The following is a 12,016-nucleotide window of genomic DNA, read 5'->3' as shown; positions in this document are numbered from 1 at the left end:
CCAACCCATGTGGCAGAGGTGCAGGAGACTTCAGAGACGACAGCAGAACAACCTATGCTGAGGATTGCTGCCTCACAGGAAAATAAATTTTGGGGTTAATGGAGAGCTGTCAGCAGTTTTTAGAAGTAACTGTTCAACCCCAGAGCTCCTGGGTTTCCTGTAGCACTTCTTTCCAGACATCCATGGCTTGGAAGTGGCAGAGCTGTTGCCCTGGTTACTGACCCACACAAAAGAAATGGTCAGGTGGTTGAGTTGAAGAAATTGTGCCTAATACTAATCCTCTACCACTGCAGACAAGAAGAGAAGTACAGCTTACTTTCCATGCTTTATTTCACAGTAAACTGTTGTGTGCTGTTACAGTATTAAGGTTTCTAATTAAGGTGTTTTGGTAATGGATTTGATCCAAGTCATGGGAATCCTCAGTACTCTAATAGAGTAAGGGAGTTTCAAGATAATACTCAAGTGTATTCAACGCCAGTAGAAAGAAGTATGACCTCCTGACACCATGGTCTTGCATGCAGGGTGACAGGAGAACATTCTGTCATTGCCCTCATTCTGAGCAAGAGCTCATAATAGAGTTAGAAAGATAATAAATCAACATGCAAGTACATCTGTAAGACTATGAACCACTGTTTGAAACTGGGATTGCTCTTTTGCAGAACTGAGAGTCAAGCTAGATAAAGGATTGAGCTCTAAGGGAAAGGAATGACCAGAAGTAAGTGAAGCTAAAGGAAAAGGCATCATGAGAACAGTGTGCAACATGGTTCCTATTTCAGAGCTTCTTAAAAAGATAGAACCTAAAAGCAGCACCAGAATAAAAAAAAACCTAGGAACCAACAGAAATGTCCATAGAAAAAAAGTGAGAGGAAATTGATAGAGCAATTACTTGATTTCTTGTCTCTTCCAAGTATAAAGAAGAGGTGGGGACATATGAAGAAGCACCAGTGAAGTATAACTCATGCAATATTGCGGGAACAAAGCAGCCCCTCTCCTACTGGATCTTCTAGCATATCATATAGTAATTAAAAAGAAAATGTATTTTATGTTAGAGGATGGCTTGAAACAGTGATCACCACCATCTTCTACACTTAAAACTGTATCAAACATCTATTAGAGACATAAAGGTATATAAAGATTTCTGCTTACAAAAGTCTTCATTCAGAGAAATAGCAAGATCATTCACCTTATTATGCAAGAGATACTTAGGAAAAAAGATAAGGAAAAGAATATACCCACAGTTTGAACTTATTGACTGTATGGTTATCCTTCAAGTTGAATTATCACAGAGACATGGAAGGGGAAATAAAAACTTCTGTTATGATAACCTGTAGATTGCTTCTGCAGTATGCAGAATTCCATTTAGACCCCTGAATGCACCAGGGATATTTCAGATGTTTGTGAAGAGTATAACCCAAGTTCCAAGGATCAAAAAATATCCTCACATCCTTAAATGACTTCATCTGTTCCCATTAAACATGGGTGGAACATCTGGTAGAAGTGGAAAGTACTCCAAATCTTTTTAAAAGTCAGGGTTTAAATTTGTGAGAAATAATGCTCATTTACAAAGGATCACACACTTTTCCTCAGACAAAAAGTCAGTGATGGGGGGTCTGGAGCCTTGTGACCAAAACCATGGAGAGTAAAATAATGGCAAGTTCCTGTATATGTCAGGAAGGCACAGTGAGGGCACATATAACTTTTTCAGAGAGCAGAAGATAAAAGCTTCTCTATTCTATATTCTTCTATACTGAGAAATAGTAAAGATTAATCCTGAAGGAGGGAGTGACTTCTAAATTATGCCATGTCTGACTCATTCCAGCTACTTGCTATATACCTCTGAGAAGTCAAACTTTTCTAGTAAGTATGTTCTTTCAAAAAACATAATTGTCAAGTTCAACTGACACAGAACAAAAACTGTTGAAAACCAAAAATTAGAGAATTACAGAAGTTCATTGATTTGATTATTATGGAGATCCTTTTTTTTTTCTCCATAAATTTACTTACTGAATACAGAATTAACAGATACATGGAGCAGAGAATTCAGAGTGACTGCTAGGATGTTTATGAATTTACAAGATGCCTATATATTCATCCAAATAACACCACAATGATGGAAAGTGAACGCTGGTTAGTTATTTAAATTCAGCTGCAGATCTAGTGAGAGTAACTTCATCCCTGACTTAGGATGACTTCTAAGAATGCCACTTTGTAAAGTGGATTTTCAGGAACACTGGAGAAGGCTTTCAGCTGACCAAATTGGATGTACTACCTGAGCAGCACTACTCTGTCTCCTCTGAAGTCCAGAAAGCAAATGGAAACATTCAAACAATTTTAAGCTGGATCTCATCAGTCTGAGTCAGGCAAAGTCTATAATCAAATGCTGAACCTGACTGGGCAGATGACCATGGCTGCACGTGTCCAATGACATGTGTCAGATGCACTCTACAGAGATTCCTAAATGTATCAGAAAAATAAAATTAGTTTGAAAAATAAATTTCTGCTAATTATTAAAGCAGTTAGTGAAAGTCAATTAAAAATTCAACCAAATTTTTAATTCACTCAAATTAAAAAGTCAACCATTACTGTTAATACCTAAAAAAATGATATCTTGAGGTAAGCTGAAGTCATGGAACTCAACGAATCATAAGTAGCAGACTATCATTAAGTCATAGTACCCATCCTAAATAATTTCTTCCAGGTGTTTCCCTAACTTACTCTTAAAGGTGTCAAACAATGAAGAGGTCCCATTTTATCAAGACAATATAGCAACTCTATTTATCAATATTTTTAAATATTTTCTTCTTATCCCTTTTTTTTTTCATTTTGCATTATTCCCACTATTATCTTATTCACTTTTGGCTTCAAAAAGATCATCTTTAGTATTTTTTCAGTTCCCCTATTTTAAATGTAACAGTTCTATTTGCTATGTCCCTTTGCAAATATCAAGCAAATAATTCTTGCTTGCATTTCAAGAGCAAATTTTGTCAGGTTAATTAAGAATTCATAATACTTCAGTTTTTATCATGACCTATGTACCACTATCACTAAAGATACAGAAGCCAAAGTGAGTTAAAGCAAAGTCAGACATCACAAAATATTGCGCCTGTACTATAGCCTAGTCAAAACTAGAAATTTATTCTTGATGTAGAGATAGCTTTTACATGGACGAAAATCAGTGACAGAACTGCAATAGGTTTCCTTAGGGCTAGGATTTGAGAAAGGGGGATCCTTTTCCCTATCATTAATGTTTAAACAGGAGTCCATATTTCTTTCCTCCTCCTCCATCATTTGGTTCTTAGAGGAGATCTCTTCTGTGTATATTATTTTCCTGGTTTTGCCTTTGTTCAGTTATTTTTCAAAACCGTGTGAGTTGTGAGCAGATGGGAAAACAATGTTAAGCAGCATTACATTGCTACTTAAGTAAACCATTGCCTAGTTCATGTTCTAGCTTTCCATAGAAAAGCTTTATAATTACTAAAGTATAATAGACATTTGTGAAAAGTACTCCCTTCACATTCTACAATCAATCAATTAAAATATTATTTATATACTTTCTATTGAAAATTAATATACATCTATAAATTTATAGTAAATAAAATACAATTAATGATTTTGAGTGCAATAGATAAGAGTTCTGTGATTATTCAAGATTTGCATTATGTTACAGTAGAAGATTCTAGAACAGAAATATAGGCTTTTTATTCATATTCCATTATTGTAATACTATATAGTTAAGCACTAAGAGTTTTTATAAGACTCCTCTTGCTAACTCCAAGAAACAGGCACTGGAAGTTAATTTTATGTTGAATTCTTCTACTCTTAACAATCTGTCAAGCATTCACTTAACCTAATATAATAGAGACAGCTGTCAAAGTACAAGAAACAGGGGAATAACAATATAATTAAAATAGATAATGGAGATTTTTTCTAAATGGGTGTTATAAATTCAAGTTAATCGGAAATAATCAAGGCAAGCTTAAGATTTAGTGGTTGTTTTTTTTTTTAACACAGATAACTGGAAAAACTCCAGGATATAGGACTTCTGGCACCTCCAGAAATAACAATTTTTCCTGTTCAGTCTGCCTAATACATACAAATTTCTACTAAGTAAATGGATTATCCCTCCTTCCATTTCAAGAGCTAAAATATGAGATATAGCCAGAAAAACACGGAAAACATGAGGGGAAGATAGGAAAAAAATCAGAAAGGAGGATATGAAATGGCATTGCATTTGAGAAGCTTCAGACTCCTGAAATGGCATGATGCCTCTGTGATGCAAGGCTTGCCTTGCTCCCCAGTGGCTCACTGAAATGGCTCAATGGTTTTCTGACTCCTTTCCAAGTCTGCTGGATCCTGAGTGGTTCAGAAAACAGGCAAGAATTTTCTTTTCAGTTCTGTAGTTTCAAGTGCTACTGCTCAAAGTATAATCAAGTCCATCCTGTTATTACACAAGTTTCAGCAATAAACTGGTGCAATAAAATTGTGTCTCTGACATAAAATCTGATCCCAGTGTCTTTGGGAACTCAATTTCTGGAAACCTAGGAAGTGAAGCAAGACTAATGCTTTCCTTCAAGATAAATAGATAATATTCTTGCAGTCATCACTGTTAATTGCCCTTTGACATATGAGAAAAAGGTGGTAAATCACATGTTGTGTGATATTGAGCTGGTTTTTCCTTGGTAGTATATGTACCATATTAAACTGGCATCAAGTAATTAAAAGCATGGTACTTGAGAAGACAATACTCAGTTGAAGAAAATTTTAAAATAAGTGTTAAGATGAACCTTACAGAAGAAAAGCAAAAATTAGCTTATTTTTGAAAGGGTGCAGTTTTACATCGCATTACACTGAGCTCTACCTTAACCCAAGGAAAAGAAAGGGATGTTATGCATAGGAGCTGAAAAAGCCCCAAACACAAACTTGCTGTTACAAATGAGCCAAATGAAGGTGACTGCCATTGCAAGCTCTCAGCTGCCCCAAAGGGGGGAGGGCAGGCAAGGTGTGGAGGTGGGACTGCAGGGTGACTCATGCCAGGGTTCATTTACAGAAAGGTCACTGGGGAGTGGAACAGGGACCAGCTGCCATTACTCAACTGCTCTGTGAGTTAACATTTCCCACACCCTGGCTTTTTTCTCCGATTCCAGTATGTCCTTCCACTCAGCATCTTTTATTCGGAAAATCTGGACTGTTTCCTTGGAAAATGTATACACTTCAAGTTACTAGAAGCAGTTTTGTAAGCCCCTGCATGTCCAAAGCATGTCAGCATCATACTATGTCCCTAAGAGCATAATTTCTTCTGGCTGATAACAGTAGCCCATGAGCACACAGTTCAATTTTTGTATAGATTAGTGACAATTTAAATTTAGCTAAACTTTGCCTTAAGTTTCTGTTGTTTATTTAAATAGTAAGGGGAGAAAAAAAGAAAAACAGTACAGAGGATAGTAAAGATTATCCTATGTGTTCCATGAATAAAAATATTTCCATCCCAGTAGCTGAGTGTAGAGTGTCTTAGATTTAATTCTCCTTATTACAGAAAGCGAGGGCAAAAAATAAACATATTTCACCATGTGTTATTTAAATACAGTAGGGCATTCCAAGTAACCTCAGCTATATGTTTAGAACTTACAAAAACCCAACAAACCAACCAAACCATAAGAGCAGAGCTTTCTTCTTGTATATTTAATGTGTTCAGGGGCTTTTTCTTTATTTTTAAGAGGTGAAATTTGTATCCTCCTTTTTCTTCAAGAAAATTTTATGCTGAATATTTTAGACATCATCAAAATTGAATATTTACAAGACCTGATTAGGGTTATGTTTTAATAATACAATTTTCATTCAGATTTCAAAACTTGGAATTATTCTAAGTGATATCCAGGAAATATTTAGATGATTTTTTTAACAGTACTGTGATTTCACAATGCCACAACAGCCAGAACTAAGCCTAGCTGCAAGAATTTGTTTCTGACAGTAAATTTGGACCTTGACCATTTGAATAATATGCAATTCTTCAATGAGATTGCCCAAAAGAGAAACTTTCTTATATCTGGCATAAAAATATACAAACTATTGGAGAACATCCTTCTTTCCCCCACCACTCTTGCTGCTGTATACCAGGATTGTTGCTATTTGGTGAAAAAAACTCAACATAGCAAACACATTATTTGTATGTATCACACCTGTTTACAGAATGCTAACTTTTGTTTAGAAACTTCTACTGATTTTCAAATATAGATAAAACAAGTTGTGTATAAGATTTGCATAGAATACAGAAATTTTTGTAGTTAAATATGCATGTTCAGTGGAATTCTATCTTTATATTTTTACTCAAAGATTAGACACAATCTAGCTATAAGCAGCTTTATCTAAAAATCACTGCCATGTGGGTCAAGAAAACATGCAAATTCTCATACTGTTGTGTACATATAACAGTGGAGTTCAAAGTGGAATAACACTACCATAATTAGTTTTAAAAGGGGGAATGGGTCATGCCAGAACAAGATTGAACAGTTTCTTTCCTCCAATTCATTCCAGAGATTGCAAAGTGTGCTGTCAAATAGCTTGGGCCTGATATAGCTGACCTCATTTTAGTTATTACAACTTGGCATTCATGGCCCTCTAAAGAAAGAACACTAGAAATACGCTATTGGGAACTACCCTTGTAAATTAAAAGCATTCCAGGTCAATGGCCCTACATACAGTTGGACATAATCCTCCAGATGCTGAGCTCAGCCTGTCCCACCACTGCTCTGCCCACCTGCCAGGCAGCACGTCTTTCTGAGAGCCACAGTCCTCACAATAATAAAACACATAATAAAGACGTTCTTGAGCCCTGAATTTAATAGGGCAAAACTATTCATGGAGGCTAACCATGCTGGTTAGTGCATCATTCTCCTGCCCAGGCACTGCAAGAAAGCAGGAGCTCCACAAAGAGCAGAGAAGGGGGGATAGAGTGAGTTATGAAGCAGGAGTGTTTGGAGGGCAGTGAAACGACAGATGGAAAAGGCAAATTCTGGTGACAAGGCTAAATTCTCTGTAAAAATATCCTAAACAATGACAACACTGGTTCTATTTTTTTTTTCTCACGTATATTGTAGAGAATGTATTTTTTAAAAAAAATTAGTTAATTTTAAAAACAACAAAACACCAAAACAAAACAGGAGGTGAATCAAAATAATATATTTTTTCAAATATATTTGATTTCTTGATTTCTTATGAAACTTTATATTCAGGATCTCTTACGTCACTTAGGATTTGGGGGCTTTACAGTGGGCAGATGAAGGATGTTCAGTTATCACAACAGCGCACACACCCACCCATGGGAAGTGTGCTGGATCACAATGTGAGCTTTGCTTCTAACAGAATTACATATGACAGGAACATGTAGATTGTGTTTTAAATTTAGTTTTATCATAAAAATGTTCAAGGATAAAGCTTACCTCTTGGTTCTTCATTGCTTTCCAAGTCCATGACTCCTACCCCTTCACCTTCATTTTCACTGTGCCCACTTAAAACTTGTCAGGTACTAACCACAGTGGGGTGGAGATTGTTAATCACTATCAAATTTATCAGCTTCCCTCTACATCTCTTAACTAGTTGCCTCCTATTTTACACTGGGCTCAGATCGTCTCTTAAACTGGTTTGAGTTGCAAACCCAGGTCATTCAAAGCAAGAGCTACAGGTTAAAATGATCAGTTCAAGGACCCGAATCACCTGGGCACAAGTACCTTTGGAAGGGATCTTTGTTGTACCAATACTAACAATTACTTTCAGGAAGGGAGCAAAACAGCAGAGCCTCCAGCTGCAGCCACACCATCTGCCATCAAAAGGGGTGGTAAGAAAAGGATCATAAGGCAGGGCAGTCCAGGCCCTCTTTTGCTCTGAAAATGCTGTTCCTGTAGTTGGTGAGGGAAAAAAAAAAAGAAGGAATGAGAATGCACATCCAGAAACCTACTTCTTCTTACATACAGAAAGGGGAATCTATCTAATCTGTTATCTCATAAGATGTTATTCTCAAACACATCCAGCTCAGGTGTCAGACTGATACAGTGCTGCTACAAAATAGTGTAGTGGCTAGACTTGTAAGTCCCTCCTAGGCTTGAATATCATTTTTTTCTGATCTACTTCTGCCACCCAGTGGATATCTCATATGAAAACTCTCCTTTGTGTTTATTACAAAAGATGTCCCAGAAAACATGTTCTTCTCTGAGTGATTATGAGCAGGCAGCTAATACCAGGGTCTTAGTGTGCAGGAATAGGGGGCAACATAAATTTTCAGGGGCTTTGACGTGTCTTTGAGTACTGCAGTAGTGTCTTTTCTCCCCACTCCCAACTTTCGTCATTTTTTCCTCAGTTTCACAGCTTTGGAGGAGATATAAGAAGACTCCTTTTTCATACAAGGTATTGTCAAATAAATCTAGCTCATCAGAAAACAGAGAAGACACTCCAGTAATCACTGCCTGATAAAAGCCCTTAAGAAAACAAATTATTTTTTTTTTCTAACAGCAGCTCAAATATCATGAAGTAAGAACACCCAGAGCCACACACTGAAGTCAACAACAGATATAAAAGCCATGCCTAGGACAGCACATCTATTATGTGCTTTGTCTGATTAACTGAAGAAAAGCTGTGGTATAATAAATGCAATCAGTCTTGGATGAGGCATTTCCTAACATCAGAAAGTTTATTTTCCAACATGGAAAATATTCTCATGAAGAACATTTTGCATTAAGATTGGTATGAAATTTATCTTCCATCTAAAAGGCTTCTTGAAACCTACTAAATCTCATATAAATCAATGGAAAAGACCTAGCTGTTAGGTTTTCTTCCACCACAAAAACAAAAAAACCAAACCCCTCCCCCCCCCAAAAAAAAAGGAAAAAGAAAAAAAAAGAAAACCTCACCAAGAAAACAGATTTAAAAGAGAAGGCATTACAAAATACTCTGAACAAAGTCAGGCTCGAAAATCATCAGCTCAGCAAATCTTTACGTGTGACTAGCCATAACAGCTGTGGTATGAACAATTTAGTGCTTACAGGTCTAGGACTCAGAAGCAAGATCACAGCTCTCTTTTATCCACCCATTGCACATTCAGGCAGAGGCCAGTCTATGGGCTGAACTTTCTTCACTAAGATGGGGAAAATCGAAATGTTATGACAACTATGAAAGTATAAACGCATATTTCTCTCACCCTTATTTTCCTCAGCAAATCATCACATCAGTCAGTTTGAATCATTTGTAACTTTTGCCTCCAAAGTGTAAAAAATTGTAGGATTGCTGAGCTGAGGTGAAGATGGTGAAATAAATGTCATTCGGTGCTGGGCAGCACTAGCACACACTCAGTGGCTCAGGGCAGACTATGCTTTTCTTAGACCCTTCTCTGACTTCTGCTTGACCCAGAACTACAGGCCTCTAAATTAGTGAGGTATCTTCAAAAAAAAGGTACAGATAAAACTCCTTAAAAAAAACTCAGAAAAATCCCCACCTGCCTTGTTAAAGCAGCTTTAAAGTCTCTGCACTCACCAAGCCCATGTCCTCCTGTACCTTCCTGAACTATGGAACTTCCTGATCCTTCCTGCTCATGGCTCCTGACACTCATAACTCAGTCAGGTGTCACTTACAGAAAAGTGTTTTGGTTTGTCTTGCTTCCCCAAGGAGAAAGTTTGGGAATAGTTGTTATTTCTGTCTTCCTCCCTCCCTTGATAGTCTTGCTGAGGAGAGAAATGCTGAGCAGACCAGAGTAGAGGGATGTGTTCTAGCAGCTGGAAGGATTAAACCCTCGTTTCCCTATGTCCAGTAGCTTCAAGTTTATATGGTTCATCAGGAAAGAGCTTAACTCCGGCTGGAAGATAGATCTAGAATATACAGTATCTCGGCTATTATTTCCCCAACAAGTCTGGCAGCTAAAGCAATGAATGAAATAGCCTTTCAAATTTAACCCTTTCAGAACTTATGAGCTTAACACTTCCTGAACTCTATGGTCTCATTTCCCTAGATTTCATCATTGTCTTCACCATGGGCCACAGAGGAATCTCTGCTTCAGTACTTCCTGCATCTCCTCCCCTTTCTTCTTCAGTGACCTTGGTGCTTGAATAGTTGTTGGTCTCACATATTTTCATTTCTCTCTTCTCTGGCTGCAGTTGCCCAACCAATATTTTTCCTCCTTCTTAATTATCTCAGAGGTGCTACCACTGTCACTAGTGGGTTTAGCCTTGGAGCCAGCTGGCATTGCCTCTGTCATACAAGCTTCTGTCAGTTTTTCACTGAAGTGACCTCTGTAGCCTGCCAATACCAAATCCTGGACATTCAAACACAATAAATCTGTATTTTTTCCCCTGCAGGTAAAAAACCACCCTTGGTTCCTGTTGAAGGAAATGGAAAACTCATTTCAGCTTTAGCTCAATGAGAACAAAATCAAGTATAACATTACACCAATAAAAGTCCTTCATGTTCCATATCAGTGCTTCAGAAACATTTAGATTAGTGAAATGGGCCTATTTTTCTCTTCCAGTACACTAACCTAGTGTCCAGGATATACAAGAATATCCCAGTGTCCTGGATAAACCACCAGCAAGTTTCTGTGGAGGGGGCAGCTGCTGGCACATTACTGTCTGCAGAAGCAGAAGTTTGCACTAAGAACATTCTTTCACATAGTTCTAATTGTAAGAATTTCTAGAAAAGGTAGTCCCTTTTAAAGTTAAGGAGCTTTAGAAACATTATGAAAATAAAGTAGAAACAGCTCCATAAAAAAATCTCACTAAAATGCTACCTAAATTCCCTGTAATTATCTGGTTAACAGTGTTTGGTTGTACTGCCTTCTTCTAGTATCCAGGCTAAAATTATGTCTATAGTCAAATATTCAAATGTAGTTGTTTTAAAATATGGCTTTTACAGAAATAAGAAAAAAATTTACAAGCAAATATCTGTGATGTTATCAGATTGGTTTCATTTCCATGTAAGGCTAAATTCAGATTCAGCAAGCCAGAAATCTTCCCTAGAAACATCCTTCTGTGTCTAATGACAGAGAAAGTTTTACTCTCTCTATTTCTATGACAGAAAAAAAGAAGATAATTCAAAAACCATAAGTAACCAGAAACAAATTTCTGAAAGTCATCAGGAAAAGCTCATGGTCAGAAAGGTGTCATTGTACAGAAATCCTGCTGCACCAATTCAGTATTCACTCAGCAAGAAAAGAGCTGTCTTTTGAGCCATTGGTATCACCACTTGCACCAAGGCTTTCCCTACCACAAGACTTTTAAATTTGTTTCTCAGTTTTGAAACCATAATTGGAAATGGCTGCAGTAGCAGGGAGACTCTCCACAAAACAAATGCAGGTTGTTCAGTATGGTTTGTCACCACTGACCTTTACACATCCCCACTATAGACTATTCAGCCCTTGTTTTCCTTCCATACCTTCTGCAGTCTTTACACAGTTTGGCACATGGGGAAAACTGCCATAAGCTGCAGCTGGTCCAGACCTCTGACAGGGCACAGACAGCTTCTGCTGCCTGACCAGCCTCTGCTGCCAGGAAAAAGAGAGGCTGTGTTCTGTTTCTCTTGCTCAAACCAGAGTGCTAACCCCAGCCACTCTTGGTGTTTAGGTTTTCATGTTTTGGAGGTTATTATTTTATATTTGCCAAAGCTTGTGGGATCTTGACTACTTACTCTGAGATGACTCACATTTGGTTGAAATTAGACAATGGAACATGGAAAGACGACAATAAGAGTAATACAAAACCTTCACGCAGGAGACAAGTCATAAAATCAACCTTCTCTGCTTTTGCTGTGGGCTGTCCTCTGTTTCAAGTCTTTCAGATACTCCCCAAAGGGAAAAAAGTAATTTGTACTACCAGCTGCCTTCAGTAATAACAATTTTATGGCTCTGTTGAAGATAATGACATGTATTTCAACTTCAGACTCTAATAATACACTAAAACTGCAAAAGACACATGTAGGTGTTGCAGGGAGAATTTAAAACAGGCAAAGAGCTGCCCCCCTTTGAAAGAGAAATGCATTCATA

Source organism: Passer montanus, unplaced genomic scaffold (assembly GCF_014805655.1).
Source record: "Passer montanus isolate IOZ18808 unplaced genomic scaffold, ASM1480565v1 scaffold11, whole genome shotgun sequence".
NCBI lineage: Eukaryota > Metazoa > Chordata > Aves > Passeriformes > Passeridae > Passer > Passer montanus.
The sequence above is the reverse complement of the archived record's forward strand: the minus strand, read 5'-3'. Positions refer to the sequence as shown.